General features: G+C 40.6%; 1 long non-coding RNA gene across 3 annotated transcripts; it reads left to right on the top strand.

Moving 5' to 3' along the window:
* The first annotated feature begins 1,711 nt into the window (after positions 1 to 1,711).
* On the top strand, positions 1,712 to 19,588 carry LOC124338612. 3 transcript variants are annotated; one of them, XR_006917907.1, is made up of 6 exons: positions 1,712 to 1,826; positions 1,895 to 2,001; positions 2,245 to 2,345; positions 2,414 to 2,504; positions 18,295 to 18,401; positions 19,517 to 19,588. It is a non-coding gene; the product is annotated as an uncharacterized LOC124338612 (long non-coding RNA). The 3 variants fall into 3 exon arrangements; XR_006917905.1 differs by lacking the exon at positions 19,517 to 19,588 and adding an exon at positions 18,475 to 18,514; XR_006917906.1 differs by lacking the exons at positions 2,245 to 2,345; positions 19,517 to 19,588 and adding an exon at positions 18,475 to 18,514.
* The last annotated feature ends 1,501 nt before the right edge of the window (positions 19,589 to 21,089 follow it).

Consider the following 21,089-nt stretch of genomic DNA (forward strand, 5'->3'; position numbering starts at 1 on the left):
ATGTAAAGACCCATCCTCTCGGACGGAATAACTTTACAAAGAGAAGACTAAAAATAATAAAGAATAAACAACCAGAGGCGTTTTACCCACAAGCCGATGTATTGGACTAACACTAATAACTAGTAGCACAAATAATAATTAAGAATAACATACCGTTACTGAGATGAAAAATAGAAGAAACAGGAGACAGGATAAGACACTTGTTGACACAGCACTAGAACTCAACACAGAGCTCAACACTAATAACGCTCGGTACAAAAGAAGGGACCGGTAACTGTTAGACACGATTGAAGAAGGGAACTAAGATAAATCAAGACTAGAACAGGAACACAAGACGGAAGTAAATCAAGAACTAAAGACTGGAAGAGAACTAAGACTGAACTGGAACTGAACTGAACTGGCGGATCGAGAGTTCCTTATAAACCCTCGTACAAAATGCTAAATATAAATGTTTGCAAATCGAGAACAAAGGTAAGAACATTCCAGATTGGCAGCTGCAAACAAACGTGTTTGTAGCTGCAAATCTAGCTTCATAATTCTAATTAAGCTGGTTTAAGCATAATAAAATTATAATAATGGAAGAAGCAGTACATGAAGCGTATACAATAAAAGCTTGGCCAAAATAACTATAGCGCTTGTTTCGCACATGACTATATATGGTATGCGTGAATAATATTCAAATAAAATAGTATAATAATTCAGCGCGCGCTATCTAAGCGGACGCTTCATTACATTATCATCTCATCATACCCAAGTAGATCGCGTTGAGACGAGACGCGTGCCGTCGTTGTTGACCCATAATTATATAACGCATAACAGCTTCACTTGCTTGGACCTATCCTAACTGAAATCGGAAACAGAATTGTCAAATCTTTTACCCTGTCGATTATTTATTTGCCGTACTTTTCCCCACACCTCGATTCCAAAGTTTTCTGTGTAAAAGAATGCGAAGAAGATATTTTTTTGCCAATAGTGTAACACTCAGACTGAAATTCTTATTTTCTGTCTTTTCCTCCAGCAAACTTTTACCTTCCTGAGACTTTGCTGATGAAAAGATTGTGAATAACAATTATTTCCTGAAACTGGACCATCCCAGCATAAATTCTTATTCACAGTCTTTCATGAGCAAACTTTTACTTTACTGTTATTTTGGTGATGATAAGATTGCGAATAAGAAAAATTTCCTAAAACTGGACCATACCACGTTAATCTAACCAAAACAAAACAAAGTGTCGACTGCTATAACCAAAACAAAACAAAGTGTCGACTGCTATTATAGAAAAGTTTGTTGTTTTCAGTTGAAAGAGCTTCTGGGACTTGGCCGCTAGGTGGCACCGGTGAAACGACTTTCTTTCCTTTCAACTCTAAGGAAATTACAAATATATATCAAACTATTAATTACAAGTATAGGAACATTTATTAAGTTAACTAATAATTTTTTGTGCTTTTTTTGCTGCTGATGTAAAAAAATTTACACAGCCGACATAGGAAACCTCGGAGATTCCCGTCCTCTAGATTAAGTAGCCCATGCTCCTCCTTGGCGTCCTTGCTTAGCCGCTACTCCTTGCAGGCTGCAGTGGCAGCAATTTTTTTTGAATTTGTTTTCCCTTAAGTAAGAATGACGACAAGAACCATCGTATTGAAGTTCTATTTAACTAATCGTGTTTTTACGAAGAAACAGATGTACTCATAGCCGTTCCCATATGAACGCTTTATTTTGTGAAATCGAAAGAGATGTTTTAGTAAAGCTTCAAAAACTGATTATGTGATGGACAGTGAAACCGTTCAAGAGAATACTGGCCATACCAGTTCAGTGATACCTGATGGTAATTATTTGTTATACTTTGAGTATTTTATTGTGTTTTGTGTTTATCATTAATCATAACTTTTTTAGATCAGATGCCATTCATCCTGTGAGAGTTCTCTCAAACCAGGTTGATAGCAAGGTTGATAGTCAAATAGTTGAAGAGAACGTGCCAGTTCAGTGATCTCTTGCTGCAGGTAATTATTTGCTACTCTTTTCGAATATATTGTGTCCTGTGTTTATGGTTAATCTTAACTTTTCTTAAATTAGATGCCATATGTCATGTGACAGTTCTCTCAAACCAAGTTGATAGTCAAATAGAAGAAGAGAATACTGGCCGTGCCAGTTCAGTGATCTCTTGCTGCAGGTAATTATTTGCTACTCTTTTCGAATATATTGTGTCCTGTGTTTATGGTTAATCTTAACTTTTCTTAATTTAGATGCCATTAGTCATGTGACAATTCTTTCAAACGTACCAAGTTGATAGTCAAATAGAAGAAGAGAATACTGGCCGTGCCAGTTCAGTGATCTCTTGCTGCAGGTAATTATTTGCTTTCTTTTAGAATATACTGTGTTCATGATTAATCTTATCTTTTTAAAAACCAATAGCCATCCATCCTGTGACAGTTCTCTTATACCGGGTTGATATTCAAATAGATGAAGATAATACTGGCCATACCAGTTTCAGTGATAACTGATGGTAATTATTTGTTATACTTTGAGTATTTCATTGTGTTATGTTTTTATTATTAATCATAAATTTTTTAGATCAGATATGCCATTCATCCTGTGACAGTTCTCTCAGGCCACGTTGATAGTCAAATAGTTAATAGTTAAAGGGAACACTGGCCGTGCCAGTTCAGTGATCTCTGCTGCTGGTTAGTTATTTGCTAATATTTAAAAAAATACTGTGTCCTATGTTTATGGTTAATCTTAACTTTTCACGGTTGTGTGGTTAGAGTACCCGCGCCGTGATTCGTTGAGTCGCACGTTCAAGTCTCTTGCTGGAAGTTCATTTTGAATTTTCGCCTTTTGCGCGGAAAACTGTTTCTGTTGATTATTTAAATTCGTATTTTGTAACCGGAATTATATATGTATTGGTGTCGTGGTTAGCACGCTCGCCGTGTAATCATGAAGTCGGTGGTTCGATACTCCATCCAGACAAATGTTTTACTGATTTTTTTTTTCGCCAATCAATAAAAAAAATTATAGCAGACAACTTCATTGTTTATCTCACAATACGGCGAAACGTCAGATATTGTGTGTTACAGTTTTTGTTGTTATTCACTGTTGATTCAACTGAAAATTTTGCTGGTTCCATATATATTGAAAAGTCAAAGGTGAGATTGGTTCAATTTTATTCATTGTGAGAATTTGCATTATGAAACTGTAAAACAAGACAAATTGGGCAAAATGAATGTTAAACTGGTTTGGCTTAGTGATTCATGCTTTGTTTTGTATTTCTTATTCGCAGTCTTTTCATCACAAAATCTCAGGAAAGTGGAAGTCTGCTGAAGAAAAGACTGCGAATAAGAATTTCTGCTGGCATGGTACAGTTTTAGGAAATAATTCTTATTCACAGTCTTTTCATCACCAAAATCTCAGTAAAGTAAAAGTTTGCAGATGAAAAGACTGTGAATAAGAATTTCTGCTGGGATGGCCCAGTTTTGGGAAATGATTCTTATTCGCAGTCTTTTCATCAGCAGAATCTCAGTAAAGCACAAGTAAACTGAAGAAAAGACTGCGAATAAGAATTTCTGCTGGTATGGTCCACTTTTAGGAAATAATTCTTATTCGCAGTCTTTTCATCTACAAAATCTCAGTAAAGTAAAAGTTTGCTCAAGAAAAGACTGCGAATAAGAATTTTTGCTGGGATGGTCCAGTTTTAGGATATTATTCTTATTCACAGTCTTTTCATCAGAAAAATCTCAGTATTAAAGTAAAAGTTTGCTCAAGAAAAGACTGCGAAAAAGAATTTCTGCTGGGATGGCCCAGTTTAAGGAAATAATTCTTATTGACTCATGTTGTTTTGTATTTCAGCATTTGATTGGTGGCTTATTCATCGATTTCGCTGTGTATTTACGACCGCCTTTAAGTCAACGACTAAATTCAGGATTTGAATTCTAAGGTAATCTGATTTTCCGATACCATTTCTAGATATAGTCTTAATCATCAATGTTGAAAGCTTTGTTAAGTGTGGGTAAATCTTGGTTATGTGTGTCATTAATTATGAATTGATTGTGTTTTCAGTGTTTTGGTTTCATCATGTGATCTAAACTTAAGGTATCAAGTATATTTTAGCTTCTGTATATCATTTTGGGGTCATTGATTTTCCATACTTTGGTATACGTCGGTGGAGTATTGGATAACGTTCGCTTCCGTACTAAGAGGTTTATCCTTCACATCTAGATTAAGTCAATTCTGTTTTTTGGTTTTGAATAAATGTCTGTGATTGATAACTATGTGCTATGCCTTGCATCTACTTGAAAAAAAAAACAACTGCTAGAAATCGCCAGCTCCCGGCTATTTTGTCGTCGAATTGATTTTTCATGTCATCGGCCCGTGGTGCTGTGGTTAGCGTGGCGGATTTCAAACATTGAGGTTGATGGTTCAAAACTGATTCCGTGAAAAAAAAAAAAAATTGTTTATTTCAAAACTGTGTTTCTTTCACTGAACTTGGTGCATTTGTGTTGCTTTTGTGTTTTAATACTAATATGTGTTTTTTTGTTGCCATTCTTCAGCGGGATCTACAATATTCGAGTCGCCGGTTATTCCAACTTCGAGATGTCTTCCAGCTTCCTACAGCATCACAACACTCATTTCTCAAGTAAAGTACTTTCCGAATTCCATCAATTTAAAGTCCGTAGCATGTTATCTTAGCCTGCTAAAGACTTAATAGTTGTGGTGTCCGACGGTTTTCAGCCAATTTGTGCTGGTCTTGGTGTAGCGGTTAGCATTATGGCTTTCAAACAGCCACAATTGCGATTGAAATCCCGATCAAGTCAGCATCAAGTTGAGCGTCAATGAAAATAATTGTATTACTTTTGCCATTTTTGGAGGTATGTCTTTTGTGTAACGAACAGTCGACAACCGGAGAGGAGCTAACCTGCGATGCGTATTTGTTTATCAGATGTGAACCTTAACCGGGCTGTACCACTGGGATATTGAGCACCGGGTGTCGACGGCTTATGTTCGTATTTGTGTTTAGTTTTAAGCTTTTTGAACATTTGTGCGGTGTAAAGTCCTCCAAAAGCCCTCCAAAAAGCCCTCCACTGATAGTAGCGAATTTTTTTTTGGAAAATTAGGGGTTATTTTGCTGATCTGAAAATGCCACCGCGTCGCGAATTAACTCGAGAGGAAAAGGATGAGAAGAATAGGAAGGCTAGGGAAAAAAGAAGTCTCGAAGACCCGGAGGCAAAACAAGTTAGATTGGCGGCTCAGAGGGAAAAGGCCAAGTTCGTCCGTGAAGAGAAGCGTCGTCGGCTCAATCCCGAAGATGATCAGGCTGCAAAGAATTTGAAGGCGCAAAAGGCGAGAGAAGACCGTCAGGCAGAGGCACCTGACGAAAGAGCGTTGAGGCAGAGGTTAGATGCGGACCGGAAAAGAGTCGCCCGTGCTAGCGAGACGGGAGTTGAGCATCAAGCTAGGCTGCTCGATCAAAGAATCCGGCAGCAACTCCTTAGGCAGGAGCAGAATGAAGAAGATGATCGTGCTCGACTGTTGGCCGAGGAGGAGCGGGTAGCAGTTCTTCGGCACGGAGAACAAAATCTGCACGAAGAAGAAAATCGTATTCGATTGGATGCTGAGGCAGAGCGGCAGGCTGGCCTTTTTCAATCAGAAGAAAATCGTTTGCGATTGGAAGCCGAGGCAGAGAGGCAGGCTGGTCTTCTTCAAACAGAAGAAAATCGTGTTCGATTGCAGGCCGAGGCGGATCGGCAAGCTGCCCTTCGTCAACAAGAAACGGCATCTATCTTGCGAGCGATGAATCAGAGAACAACGTCTGATCGTTCAACGGTTGTTCTTGCCAATGATGCTGTGGCAGAGCGTCCAGCAAGACAACAACACCAGGCAGGAAAGACAGCTGTCGGCAACCGAGAAACTCCTGAAGAGCAACGAGCTCGATTGCAATCCCAGGCATTACGGATGAGAATTCTGCGGCAAGATGAATCTGAAGAAGAGAGATCAGCTAGGCTTCGAGATCAGGCCTTGAGGCAAAAAGCTCTGCACCACGAAGAATCAGAAGCAGAAAAGTTGGCTCGACTACGGGAACAGTCATTACGGCAAAAAGCTCTGCGGAACGGGGAATCGGAAGCAGAGAAATCAGCTAGGCTACGCGAACAGGCTCTGCGGCAAAGTTCCTTGCGTAGCGAAGAATCGGAAGCAGAAAAAGCAGCTAGGCTGCGTGAAAAGGCTCTGCGGCAAAGTTCTCTGCGCAACAAGGAATCGGAAGCCGAAAAATCAGCCAGGCTTGGCGCACAGTCTCTGCGGCAAAGTTCTCTGCGCAACGAGGAATTGGAAGCCGAAAAAGTAGCTAGGCTGCGCGAACAGTCTCTGCGGCAAAGATGTCTTCGGAATCAAGAAATTGAAGCAGAAAATGTGGCACGACTTCGTGATCAATTAGTCCGTCAGGAAGGTTTACGCGACAACGAAACTGAAGAAAGCAATCTTTCTCGACTTCAGGATCAGTCATCACGCCAGGAAGTCGTACGAGAAAAGGAAACCACAACGGAACGAATAGAGCGCGCCATCTCTGATAGATTTCGTCAGCAAGTCAATGTGTTCGACGAAATTGAGCAGGAAGGTCGCGTTGAACACTCTGATTTCATGGCTGATTACAGAGCGACCGAGAACGAAGAAGAAACTGCTATGAGGCGTGAAGAGGATCGGCTTCGAACAGAGTTACGTCGAGAACTTGAAGAACAACGAGAGCGAGAAAACGAAGAATTGCGAGCCAGGGATGCACTTGATCATGGCGAAATTAATCCAATTGAAAATGAAGAAGACGAAGCTCTTCGTTTGCAGTTGATGACTGAACGCGACCGGCGTGGAAATCCAAGAACTCATCGGCAGGCTTGCAAAGAAATCGTGGCAGAGGACCGCGTTCACTTGCATGATTGCGGAGATTTGACCAAGATTTGCTCGGAATGTGATGCCAAACATTTCGCGAAAGAAATGCCGAAAGACAAGAAGTTCCAGCAATGCTGCGCAAAGGGCAATGTCATTCTTCCACCTGCTAAGCCGTGTCCAGAACCATTGGCCAGCCTCTTGCAAAACCGGCATCCCAAATCGAAACATTTCATGAAGCAGATTCGAAATTACAACAGCGCCCATGCTTTCGCCTCTATGGGAGCTAATTTTTCAACGCCGCCGGGTCGCGGCCCGACCTGTGTACGCATCCATGGTCAGATTTACCACCAAACTACTCCTCTCGGTCAGACGGCAAATCCCAGATACTCTGATTTGTATTTTTTGGATTCTGCGCAGGCTACTGATTTCAGGGCGAATATCGAAATGATGTCAGGTTGTTGTAGAACTTTGATGGAAGAGCTGGACGCTATGCTTCGAGAAATGAATCCTTACGCCTTGACCTACAAGATGATGCGTCAGGTTCTTGAAGAAGAATATGTTCAACGTGAAGCTGAAAATCTTCCTCACTACACTGTCGGCATGATCATCACTTGCGATAGGAGAAATGTCGACCAACGAAGATACAACTGTCCAACGGTCAACGAAATTGCTGTGGTTTTCAAAAGCACTGACGGTGAACCACCAGCCTACAGAGATATTCGTGGCCATCTCTACATTCCCGTCAGAGGCCGACGATTCATCCAGATTGACACAAAAAAGGTTATGTGTGATCCGATGTGTTACCCACTTTTATTTCCGAACGGTGACGACGGTTGGCAAATCAACATGCCTTATACCACCACCAGACGGAGAGAGAGAGATGAAGCGGCAGCAATGGCCATGATTGTTGAAGAAGATGAAGAGGAGCAGATTGATCCCTTGTGGCTCAACCCCAGAGTTTTAATTCGTGAGGAAATGGCCGCAGCAGATGGCAATGCTGTGATTGAAAATGAGACAGGTGAAGAACAAGAACCAGAAGCGGACGAGGAGAACGACGATCGACCACCGAACAGAAACAGAGGCCCACGCTCAAGAGTGACGCAAGCCGAATTTTACAGTTCGCGCATATCAGTTCGTGGTGATTTCAACAACGTTTTGGCTGGGGGTCCCGTCACTCAGATGTATTTTGTCGATTCTTACGTCAAGACCGAGGGGAGTCGCCTAGATTGGCTCAGACGAAACCAGAAAGAGCTGCATGTTGAGCGCTACTGCGGTCTGATGGATTACATCAACAATCGAGCAGAGAGAGCAAATTTGGCAGTTGGCTCGATCTACATTCTCCCTTCGTCTTTTATTGGCAGTCCTCGAGCCATGAAACAAAATTACCAAGACGCTATGGCAATTTGTGGAAAATTTGGCAAACCGACTTTTTTTGTGACGTTTACCTGCAATCCCAAGTGGAGGGAAATTGTTGCTAATATCCCAAACTACTTGACGGCTTCCGATCGTCCCGATATGGTCGCAAGAGTATTCCACTTGAAGAAGAAAGAGTTGGTCGACGACATCGAGAAAAAGCAAATATTGGGTTTCGCCGCGGCCAGAATCGAAGTCATCGAATTTCAGAAACGTGGACTGCCTCATTGCCACATGCTGGTGTGGGTCGACAGCCGTGACGCTCCTTCGACACCAGAGGATATGGATAAGACCATCTGCGCTGAAATTCCCGACAAGACACTCTATCCAAGACTTTACGACTCTGTTATGGCTCACATGATTCACGGTCCGTGTGGAGCCATCAACAAAAATTCTCCCTGCATGGATGAAGAGGGCTGCAGTAAAAAGTTCCCCAAAGACTTCAACGCAGAGACTATGATCAATGACAACGGCTATCCGACGTATAAAAGAAGAAACACTGGTGTTGTACATCGTTTGAAAAGGGGGCACACTCACTATGAAGTGGACAACCGATGGGTTGTTCCTTATAACCCTTGGTTGCTACTGAAATATGATTGTCACATCAACATCGAGTATTGCGCCAATATGACCACTGTCAAGTACATCTTCAAGTATGTGTACAAAGGTCACGACTGCAGCAACATTGAAACGAAAACTGGAACGCATCAGCAGGCTGGAGAAGAAAACGAGCAGGTTTTTGTTTGGGACGAAATCTCCACCTTTACGGACACCCGTTACGTCAGCGCGCCAGAAGCCGCCCATAGAATCTTCAAGTTTCCTCTCAGCGATCGTTCTCATACCATCACCCGACTAGCCGTGCATCTGCCTCTTGAACAGTCCGTCTTTTTCCAACCGGGCAACGAGGAACAGGCAGTCATCAATGCCGCGACCAAAGAAACGACGTTAACTGCTTGGTTCATCTTGAATCGGGATAATGAAGAAGCGAGACAGTATTTTTACCGAGAAATTGTCCATCATTTCTGTTTCGTTAGGTCGGGTGAACGTTATTATTGGAAACCACGAAGAAGAAATATTAAAATCATAGGCCGCTTATATACCGTGGGCGTCCGTCAAGTTGAGCGATACTGCCTTCGCTTGCTTCTCATCAACGTCAGAGGATCAACCAGCTTTGAAGATCTCCGCACGGTCAACGGTGTCCTTCTACCGACGTTTAAATCAGCCGCTTCTGCTTTGAATTTGCTGGAGGACGACAGCGTTTGGGAGAAGACCTTGGACGATGCCGCCGCCTTTGAAATGCCGGAGCGATTGAGACAGCTCTTTGTCGATGTCTGCCTCTTTTGCAATCCTACCGACGCTCTTCATCTCTTTGATCGGTCTCTGCCCCACCTTATGGAAGATTTCATTCGAACTGGTCACGATGCGGAAGTCGCCAAAAACTTGACTTTGAAATGGATTCAAGACAAGTTGATTCTCCACAATAGAACAATGGAAGAACTCTCTTTGCCTGTTCCTGACTTTCAGCTTATTCGCCAAATTATTGAAGCTCAACTCGAAGAGAATACTGCAATTACCCGGATAGAAAAGAGACGATTGGGTGAACTGATGGTTACTCAATTGAACGAAGGTCAACGAGCCGCCTATGATCAAGTCATGGCTGCCATCAACGACAACAACAACTCAGTTCCCCATCAGTATTTTTTGGATGGTCCTGGAGGTACTGGCAAGACCTTTTTGTACAACACTCTGATCACCGTACTGCAAGGCCAAGGGAAGACAGTCATCGCCGTCGCTTCTACCGGCATCGCTTCTACGTTGTTGATTGACGGCTCAACATACCATTCCCAATTTAAGATCTACCCTCCAATTACCGAAGTTACCAGATCGAAAATTGTAGATGGAAGCACTCTCGCTAATTTGATTTTAAGTGCCGTTCTCATCATTTCCGACGAAGCCACAATGAAGACAAATCACGCTCTCGACGCTTTTAATTTCCTCTTTCAAAAATTGGAAAAGAAAAATATACCTCATGGTGGAAAAGTCCTTCTTCTTGGTGGTGACTTTCGTCAATGTTTACCAGTCGTCCGACATGGAAACAGGGTGAAGGTGGTGGAAGCTACAATCCGAAATAACGCAACGTGGCCTCTGTTTCGTCATTTTCGTCTAACCCAGAATATGCGTACCGTGGCCGGCAATCAAGACTACGCTGACTGGCTTATTCAGCTTGGAAACGGTACTCTGCCAACGAATCCAAGACTTAACAATCCCGATCTCATCGAAATTCCTGCCGAATTTCTGGACTTTGGACGGAATTTGATTGAGTACGTCTTTGGTGTTCCTTCTCTTCTTTTGGATCCAGAGGTATCTCAGCAGATTTGCAGTCGAGCCATTCTCTGTCCGAAGAACGAAGACTGCCTACGGATCAACAATCAGATCATCAAAGACATGCCTGGAATAGTTCATCAGTACAAAAGCATCGACACGATTGATTCGGACGATCCTGAAGAAATTGCCAATTATCCAACCGAGATTCTCAACACCTTTAATGTGTCCGGAATTCCCACTCATGTTCTCAAGTTGAAAGTGGGAGCCATCATCATTCTGCTCAAGAACATTGATTCGCGTAAGGGTCTCTGCAATGGCACCCGTCTCATCATCAGGGCCCTCAGAGAAAATCTGATCGTTGCAGACATCGCTTCCGGCAAGAACAAGGGTCACACGGTTTACATCCCGCGAATGACGCTGTCGCCCACCGATTCCGATCTTCCTGTCACACTCAAGAGGCTCCAGTTTCCTGTGCTGTTGGCATTTGCCATAACCATCACCAAGTCACAGGGCCAGACTTTTGATCGTGTCGGCATTTTCCTCCCGGAGCCTGTCTTTTCTCACGGTCAGCTGTATGTGGCTTTTTCACGTGCAACATCGAAAGAAGGTTCATAAATAATTTTATAGATTTTTGTTTACTTCTTTTACTTAATAGTATTTTTTACATTATTGTTTTTCTATTGGGGAAAAAACCCATAGGAGTGAAAGTCGAAATAGCTGAATCTGCAAAGCAAGGACGGCTTTTCAGAAATCACCTGACAGCCACTGAAGAGGAAAAAGAAAAAGTATTCACCGTCAATATTGTTTACAAAGAAGTCCTTTTGTAAACACATCATCATCACACAGTTAAACGACTTAATCCTTTATACCATTCGTCCGTAGTCAACCCCTGAAAACCTTACTGGATCCCTTTTTCCTTTCTATTCCTTTCTTTCCCAGCTTTTCAAACCCAAGAGGAACTAAATTCCGCCTCGGTCTACGGGCCAAAAAATGGAGCACGGGCATGGCCATGGGGTAGTACCCATGTGCGCTCAACCGTGAATTAATAATATTAAAGTGTATCAATAAATACCAAAAATAATTTAAAAAAAAACAAATTTCAAAATTCTCGCCAATGAAAAATATTTTAACAGTGTTTTACGAGCAATAAACATCAGTAAATGGTGTACTGGTTAGCGTACTTGCTTAAGGACAGTAATGGTAAAAGTTCAAGCCTGGCTGAGAGCCGTTATTTTTTTATATATTCTTCGGATTTCAAAACTGATAGTTTTCAAAGTATCGCACTTATAATGATGATGCCAAGTATTATTTCGCCGTTTATGAACGCTATAGCCACTACACATTTTTTTTATTTATCTGTTAATTAAAAATCGATTGATTGAAACGACCATTCGAACAGTAATTCACCCGCTTTGCTCATGCCGGGCGATTAATACAACCTTAGAATAAACCTTAAACATTGTCCGATAAACAGTCCAACAGATTTGATTACAACGAGCGATGAGTGACATCACTGAAAAAAGATTACGCATCGATGGTTCAAACCCACAGTCGGCTAATATCTTTCTGATGTAAAGAATAGCACGAGTAGCGACCGAATGATGTTTAGCGATCGGTAGCGATTTTAAAAAAATGTCTTCAAATCCAAGGACTTTAATTTTGCTCCAGCTGGGCGATATCCATGACAATATGTAAGTATGCGCTATGCACCTGGTCACGTCGGGACTTTAATAATCATACCGCTGTTGGTGTAGTGGTTAGAGCACTGGGTAGGTGACGCTAAGGTTGGTGGTTCAAACCCACTCTTGGCAAACAACTGTGTAATAATGCAAATATTCTTAAAAACGAATAATTCAAAAACCGATGCAAATAAATCGATTTTGCTCATGATGAGTTGTTACCATCACAATCTGTAAGTATGCGTTAACCTCCTGATCACGTTGGGACTTGATTTCCACCACCGCTGTTGGTGTAGTGGTTATAGCATTGTATTGGTAGTTCAATCATTGATGGTTCAAGCCCACTCTCGATAAACATCTATTACATGTAGAAAATAATCTCTCAATTGAGTAATTCTTATACTGATGCCTATAAATCGATTTTGCTCACGCTGGGCGATAACCATGACTATGTGTGAGTATGCGCTGTCAACTTGGTGACGTCGGGACTGTTGAAGTTAATGAGCACCGCTGTTGGTGTAGTGGTTATAACATTTGATTGATAATACAAAGGATGGTGGTTCAAACCCACTCTCGGAGAACAACTGTCTAATGAATCAATTATTTTCAATATCGATGAATTCACACACCGATGATAATATGTCGATTTTGCTCACGCTGGGCGATAACCATGACTGTGTGTGAGTATGCACTGTCCACTTGGTGACTCCGGGACTGTTGTCACTCATTATCACCGCTGTTGGTGTAGTGGTTAAAACATTGGATTGTTAATACGAAGGTTGATGGTTCAAACCCACTCTGGGCATTTAACTATGTAATGAAACAAATAGTTTTACAATAGAATAATTCTGATACTGATGCCAATTAATCGTTTTGCTCACGCTGGGCGATAACCATGACAATGTGTTAGGTATGCGCAGTCAACTTGGTCACAAAAGGACTTTTAACAAGAATGAGCATCGCTTTTGGTGTAGTGGTTATAACATTGGTTTAATTATTCCAAGTTCAGTGGTTCAAACTCACTCTCGGAAAACAACTGTCTAATGAATCAATTATTTCCAATATCGTTGAATTCAAACAGCGATGATAATAAGTCGATTTTGCTCACACTGGGCGATAACCATGACTATGTGTGAGTATGCGCTGTCCACTTGGTGACGTCGGGACTGTTGACGTTTCTGAGCACCGCTGTTGGTGTAGTGGTTATAACATGGGATTGGTAATACAAAGTAGGTGGATCTCACCCACTGTGGGCAATTAATTGTCTAATGAATAAATTAATACAATAACCGATGAATTCTAACACCATTGTAAATAAAACGCTTTTGCTCTCGCCGGGTGATAAATATTGCAAAGTTAAGTATGCGCTATACATTTGGTCAAGTTGGAAAATCGTCATAAACACTGCTGTTGTTGAAGTGGTTATAGATTTGGATTAGTAAGAAAAAGGTTAATGGAACAAACCCACTTTCAGGCAAATAACAATCGAATGAATAAAATAGTTCCCGGAACGGTGAATGATTACAATGATGCAAAAAAATCGATTTTGTTCTTGCTGGGCGATGAACCTCACGTTGGTAATTTTACCGCCGTAGGCAATTGCTCTTTTGAAAAGTTTGCATAAACAATGAGACTGTTGGTATAGTCAGAATTACTCGAGAAAAAATAACAGGAGATTAAGCAATAAAATGTTAGCAACAGCCATTCGTTTCGGCCCTGAATTTGCTATTTAAGACAGTTTACTGGCTTACGACTATCCATTCGTCGAGCTGATAAGCTTGCTTTTCTATATTCACTCAAAGAATGGTGGTTCAAACCCACTCTTGACAAACAATTGTCTAATGAAGCAAATAGTCTTTATTTCGCTAAATGCAAACTCCGATGTAAATAAAACGCTTTTGCTCACGCTGAGTGATAACTATGACAATATGTAAGTATGCGCTATCCACCTGGTCACCTCGGAAAATGATTTAAATAACGTAGTTGGTGAAGTGGTTATGGCATTGAATAGGTAAATTAAGGGTTGGTGGTTCAAATACACTCTCAGGAAAACAACATTGGAATGAAACAAATAGTTCCAGAAACGATGAATTCTTACACTGATGCAAATAAATCGATTTTGTTCTTGCTGGGCGATGATACTGAAAATTTTAAAGTATGCACTACCCATTAGGTCCCGTCGAGACTTGCATTGAATTATGCTTATTAATATTAATTTAATAATGCACCCATTTTCGTTTATTTTTGCTGACCATGACAATATAGATGTATGCAGAATCCATTTGGTCACATCAAGACTTGCAACCAAACACCGCTGTTGGTGTAGTGGTTATAGCATTGGATTGATAACTCAAAGCGTGGTGGTTCAAACCTACTTTCGGCAAACAACCGTCTAATGAAGCAAATTGTGTCAATATCGATAAAGTTAAACTACGATGATATTGAAACGCTTTTGCTCACGCTGGGTTATAACTATGACATTGTGTAAGTATGCGCTATCCACATAGTCACGTCGGAACTTGCTTACATACACCGCTGATGGTGTAGTGGTTATAGCATTGGATTGGTAATCCAAAGGATGTCGGTTCAAACCCGCTCTCGGCAAAACTATGTATGTAAAAATATGTCATGTAAAAGAATCGCAAGTTGGGTATGAATAAAGATTTGACACTGTAACAGTTTTGTCCGCACATTTAACGACGATTTATAGCAACTCTTGCAACATTCATTCACAACTCCATGGCTCAGTGGTTAGAGTGACGGATTCAGGATTCAGCGGACCAGTGTTCAAATGAAACTCAAGACAGTAACAAGTAAAATGAAGAATACACGGGCAGGTAATCAATAGGTAAGGGATAAATAGATGGGTAAAGTAAAGTGGGAACAAATACAGTAAATATCAATAAATGGCAAGTGGAAGACATCCAAATTCTGAATAAAATACAAGTCCCCGGTACCAAATCCCTAGAAAAATTACAAGTCCCAAAAAACCCTAATAACCCCAACGGGCTTACAGAGAAAAACGACAGAGTCCTAAAATGAAACCAAAATATCACGTAAAAAAGTACAAGTCTAAAATCACACCCAAAATACCCAAATACCTGAGATGTGTCAAATCCAACACCACCAAACTCTGAAAAAACCAAGTCCCAAAAATAAACCCAAATGCCACCGATACTTGGTTGCAGCGAAAAAAACAAAGTCCAAAAAAAACACCCAAAAACCGACTGGCTCACGGTGGAAGATGTACAAGTCCATAAATGGATGAAAAAAAAAAGTCCCGGGCAGTAAGGAATTGGGCAGTGGGATTATACGAGTGGCGTTTTGCTGCATGTGTGCTGTGCTGTGCGCTTGGGTGATTGCGTCTAGCAAGGTGGTTCGCCGTCCTTGGACGGGCATCTGGTATACTAGTCTCTTTGCTACAACCCGCGGTGCGTCCCATTCAACCTTGACTTTGTCTGTGAATCTGTTTGTTTGTCAGTTTGTTTGTGCGTTTGTTATTGCATCCAGCTTTGGTGTTTGTCTGTAGCGGCGAGACGCATCCAGGTGCGAAAGATTAGAGACATGAGGCGCATACATCGTTTAAGGCGCATCACACTCCTGACACACTCACTCATCCCTCTCTCTCATAGCGTGCCTCCTTGCATCTTCTGTCGCTTCACAATGTGCGTCGTGTGTGTACATCACCCGGGATCGAACCAAGTGGGGGGAAGGTTGGGGGTTGGAGATTCTGTTTTTTCCATTGGTATTTATCACACAATGTCCTCTATTAATTTGTATCGAGTGTTGGGTTTGAACCATGGCTTCGAATACTTGGTGGGTCCGATAGCGTTGCAACACGGTCCTCACCTCATACTCTAACCACTACACTATCAGAACTGATATTCAAACCAAGTTGAAACTCCATACAACTGCTGTCGTTGCGACTTTTGGTGCTTTTATCGTGCGCATCCGCACACTACATCCATCCGTCCCATGGCTTGCTACCGAACCTCATCGGCTCATGGTATAGTGGTTAGAGTGCTCGCTTAGCATGCGAGAGGCCCGAGGTTCGATCCCGGCTCAAGTCACCACTTTCGATTATAATGAACTGAAAGTAATTATTGGAAATTAATGGTCGCTTATCTCGGGGATTGAACCCGAGTTCTCTGGCATGGTAAGCGAACGCTCTAACCACTGAACCACCAATTGATATCACATGTTTACTTCAACTTCAAGTGGCTCGACACACACCTGTCACACACAGCTATGTGGTTCACCGTGAGGGACGAGACGCATGCCATCGTCGACTCATTATTCTGCATATAAACCCTGCTATGCTGCTACATATCATCAGGTCATGTTATAGTGGTTAGCGTGCTCGCTTAAAATGTGAGAGTTCCGAGGTTCAAACCCGGTTTAAGTCACATTCGATTTTATTGAACCGAAAGTAATTATTGGAAATTAATGGTCGCTTATCCCGGGGATTGAACCCGACTCCTCTGGCATGGTTAGCGAACACTCTAACCACTGGACCACCAATTGTCGTCTGAATTCAATTTCAACTTCGAGTAGATCGGCACACACACATTTCAGCTATGCGCTCGCCGTGAGAGACGAGATGCAAGCCTTCTTCGACTCATTATTTCAGAGTAACCCTTGCTATGCTGACAGTTCTCATCGGCTCATGATGAAGTGGTTAGCGTTTTCGCTTAACATGTGAGAGGTCCGAGGTTCGAATCCGGAGTAAGAGACATTTTTAACAAATTGTAATTTGAAGTTAATGGAATTTTATGGTCACATTTTTCGGGAATTGAACCCGAGTACTCTTCCATGGTTATCGAACGCTTTAACCAATGGGCCACCGATTGACATGCGATCGTCTCATCATACCCCAAGTAGATTGCGTTGAGACGAGACGCGAGCCGTCGTTGTTGCCCCATAATTATTTAACGCATAACAGCTTTGATTGCTCGGCCCTTTTCCAACTGAAATTGGAAACATGATTGTTAATTGTTTCACCCTGTCGACTACTTATTTGCAGCACTTTTTCCCTATCTCGCCGTGTTAAAGTTTGTCGGGATGGGTCAGTTGGCTTGATTTCACGGGAAATATTTAAAATACATTAATCGATAGAGCTTTCGAAGGCGGTGACAATTGTGTAAATGGTTTTTTGAGAAACTTTGAAATGAAATAGATATTTAAGTTTTATTCTTAGAGGAACGGGAAGAGAGTTGATTCACCGATGCCCCCTAGCGACCAACTTAAGTTTTTGTTAAGAAGTCTTAAGCTAACCAAAACAAAACAAAGTGTCGACTGCTATAACCACAACAAAACAAAGTGTCGACTGCTATAACCAAATAAAAACAAGGTGTCGACTGCTATAACCAAAACAAAACAAAGTGTCGACTGCTATTCTAGAAACGTTTGTTGTGTTCAGTTGTAAGAGCTTCTTGGACTTGGCCGCTAGGTGGCACCGGTGAAACGACTTTTTTCCCTTTCTCCTGTAAGGAAATTGCAAATATCTATCAAACTATTAATTACAAGTATAGGAACATTTATTAAGTTGACTAATAATTTTTTGTGCTTTTTTTGCTGCTGATGTAAAAAAATTTACACAGCCGACATAGGAAACCTCGAAGATTCCCGTCCTCTAGATTAAGTAGTCCATGCTCCTCCTTGCTTAGCCGCTTATCCTTGCAGGCTGCAGTGGCAGCAATTTTATTTGAATTTTTTTTTTCCTTAAGTAAGTTGACGACAAGAACCATCGTATTAAAGTTCAATTTAACTAATCGTGTTTTTACGAAGAAACAGGTGTACTCATAGCCGTTCCTAAATGAACGCTTTATTTTGTGAAGTCGAAAGAGATGTTTTAGTAAAGCTTAACAAACTGACCATGTGATGGACAGTGAAACTGATCAAGAGAATACTGGACATACCAGTTCTGTGATACCTGATGGTAATTATTTGTTATACTTTGAGAATTTTATTGTGTTTTGTGTTAATCATTAATTATAACTTTTTTAGATCAGATGCCATTCATCCTGTGACAGTTCTCTCAAACCAGGTTGATAGCAAGGTTGATAGCCAAATAGTCAAAGAGAACCGTGCCAGTTCAGTGATCTCTGCTGCTGGTTCTTATATGCTATTCTTTTCGAATATTTTGTGTCCTGTGTTTATGGTTAATCTTAACTTTTCTTAAATTAGATGCCATTCGTCATGTGACAGTTCTCTCAAACCAAGTTGATAGACAAATAGAAGAAGAGAATACTGGCCGTGCCAGTTCAGTGATCTCTTGCTGCAGGTAATTATTTGCTACTCTTTTCGAATATATTGTGTCCTGTGTTTATGGTTAATCTTAACTTTTCTTAAATTAGATGCCATTCGTCATGTGACAGTTCTCTCAAACCAAGTTGATAGTCAAATAGAAGAAGAGAATACTGGCTGTGCCAGTTCAGTGATTTCTTGCTGCAGGTAATTATTTGCTACTCTTTTCGAATATATTGTGTCCTGTGTTTATGGTTAATCTTAACTTTTCTTGAATTAGATGCCATTCGTCATGTGACAGTTCTCTCAAACCAAGTTAATAGTCAAATAGAAGAAGAGAATACTGGCCGTGCCAGTTCAGTGATCTCTTGCTGCAGGTAATTATTTGCTACTCTTTTCGAATATATTGTGTCCTGTGTTTATGGTTAATCTTAACTTTTCTTAATTTAGATGCCATTAGTCATGTGACAATTCTTTCAAACGTACCAAGTTGATAGTCAAATAGAAGAAGAGAATACTGGCCGTGCCAGTTCAGTGATCTCTTGCTGCAGGTAATTATTTGCTTTCTTTTAGAATATACTGTGTTCATGATTAATCTTATCTTTTTAAAAAGCAATAGCCATCCATCCTGTGACAGTTCTCTCATACCGGGTTGATATTCAAATAGATGAAGATAATACTGGCCATATGAAGATAATACTGGCCATACCAGTTTCAGTGATAACTGATGGTAATTATTTGTTATACTTTGAGTATTTCATTGTGTTATGTTTTTATCATTAATCATACATTTTTTAGATCAGATATGCCATTCATCCTGTGACAGTTCTCTCAGGCCACGTTGATAGTCAAATAGTTAATAGTTGAAGGGAACACTGGCCGTGCCAGTTCAGTGATCTCTGCTGCTGGTTAGTTATTTGCTAATATTTAAAAAAATACTGTGTCCTATGTTTATGGTTAATCTTAACTTTTCTTAAATCAGATGCCATCCTTTTTATGACAGTTCTCTCAAACCATGTTGGTAGTCTAAATAAATGAAGATAATCTGTCAGCGGACACTTGGTTGTGTGGTTAGAGTACCCGCGCCGTAATTCGTTGTGTCGCACTTACAAGTCTCTCGCTGGAAGTTCATTTTGAATTTTCGCCATTTGCGCGGAAAACTGTTTCTGTTGGTTATTTAAATTCGTATATTGTAACCGGATATATATATGTATTGGTGTTGTGGTTAGCACGCTCGCCGTGTAATCATGAAGTCGGTGGTTCGATACTCGATCCAGACAAATATTTTACTGATATTTTTGTTCGCCAATCAATAAAAAAAAATTATAGCAGACAACTTCATTGTTTATCACAATACGGCGAAACGTCAGATATTGTGTGTTACAGTTTTTGTTGTTATTCACTGTTGATTAAACTGAAAACTTTGCTGGTTCCATATATATTGAAAAGTCAAAGGTGAGATTGGTTCAATTCCATTCATTGTGAGAAATTGCATTATGAAACTGTAAAACAAGACAAATTTGGCAAAATGAATGTTAAACTGGTTTGGCTTAGTGATTCATGCTTTGTTTTGTATTTCTTATTCGCAGTCTTTTCATCACAAAATCTCAGGAAAGTGGAAGTCTGCTGAAGAAAAGACTGTGAATAAGAATTTCTGCTGGCATGGTACAGTTTTAGGAAATAATTCTTATTCGCAGTCTTTTCATCAGCAAAATCTCAGTAAAGTAAAAGTTTGCTCAAGAAAAGACTGCGAATAAGAATTTCTGCTGGGATGACCCAGTTTTAGTTTTTTTTTTCGTATTCAGTCTTTTAATCAGCAAAATATCTTCAAAGTAAAATTTTGCTCAAGAAAAGACTGCGAATAAAAATTTCTGCTGGGTTGGTCCAGTTTTGGGAAATTATTGTTATTCGCAGTCTTTTCATTAGCAAAATCTCAGGAAAGTAAAAGTTTGCTGATGAAAAGACTGCGAATAAGAATTTCTGCTGGGATGGTCCAGTTTTAGGAAATTTTTCTTATTCGTAGTCTTTTCATCAACAATATCTCAGTTAAGTAAAAGTTTGCTGAGGAAAGACTGCGAATAAGAATTTCTGCTAGGATGGTCCAGTTTCAGGAAATAATTCTTATTGATTCATGCTTTGTTTTGTATTCCAGCATTTGATTGGTGCCTTATTCATCGATTTCGCGGTGTATTTACGACCTCCTTTAAGGCAACGAGTAAATTCTGAGTTTGAATTGTAAGGTAAGCTGATTTTCCGATACCATTTCTAGATATATTCTGTATCATCAATGTTGAAAGCTTTGTTAAGTGTGGGTACATCTTGGTTATGTGTGTCATTAATTATGAATTGATTGTGTTTTCAGTGTTTCGGTTTCATCATGTATCTTAATCTAGATTCAAGGTATCAAGTATATTTGAGCTTCTGTAGATCATTTTTGGGTTGTTGATTTTCCATACTTTGGTATCCGTCGGTGGTACGTTCGCTTCCGTACTTAGGGGTTTCAAATGTAGATTAAGTCAATTATGTTTTTGGGTTTTGAATAAATGTCTGATTGA

This window comes from Daphnia pulicaria, chromosome 4 (genome assembly GCF_021234035.1).
Source record: "Daphnia pulicaria isolate SC F1-1A chromosome 4, SC_F0-13Bv2, whole genome shotgun sequence".
NCBI classification, from domain to species: Eukaryota; Metazoa; Arthropoda; class Branchiopoda; order Diplostraca; family Daphniidae; genus Daphnia; species Daphnia pulicaria.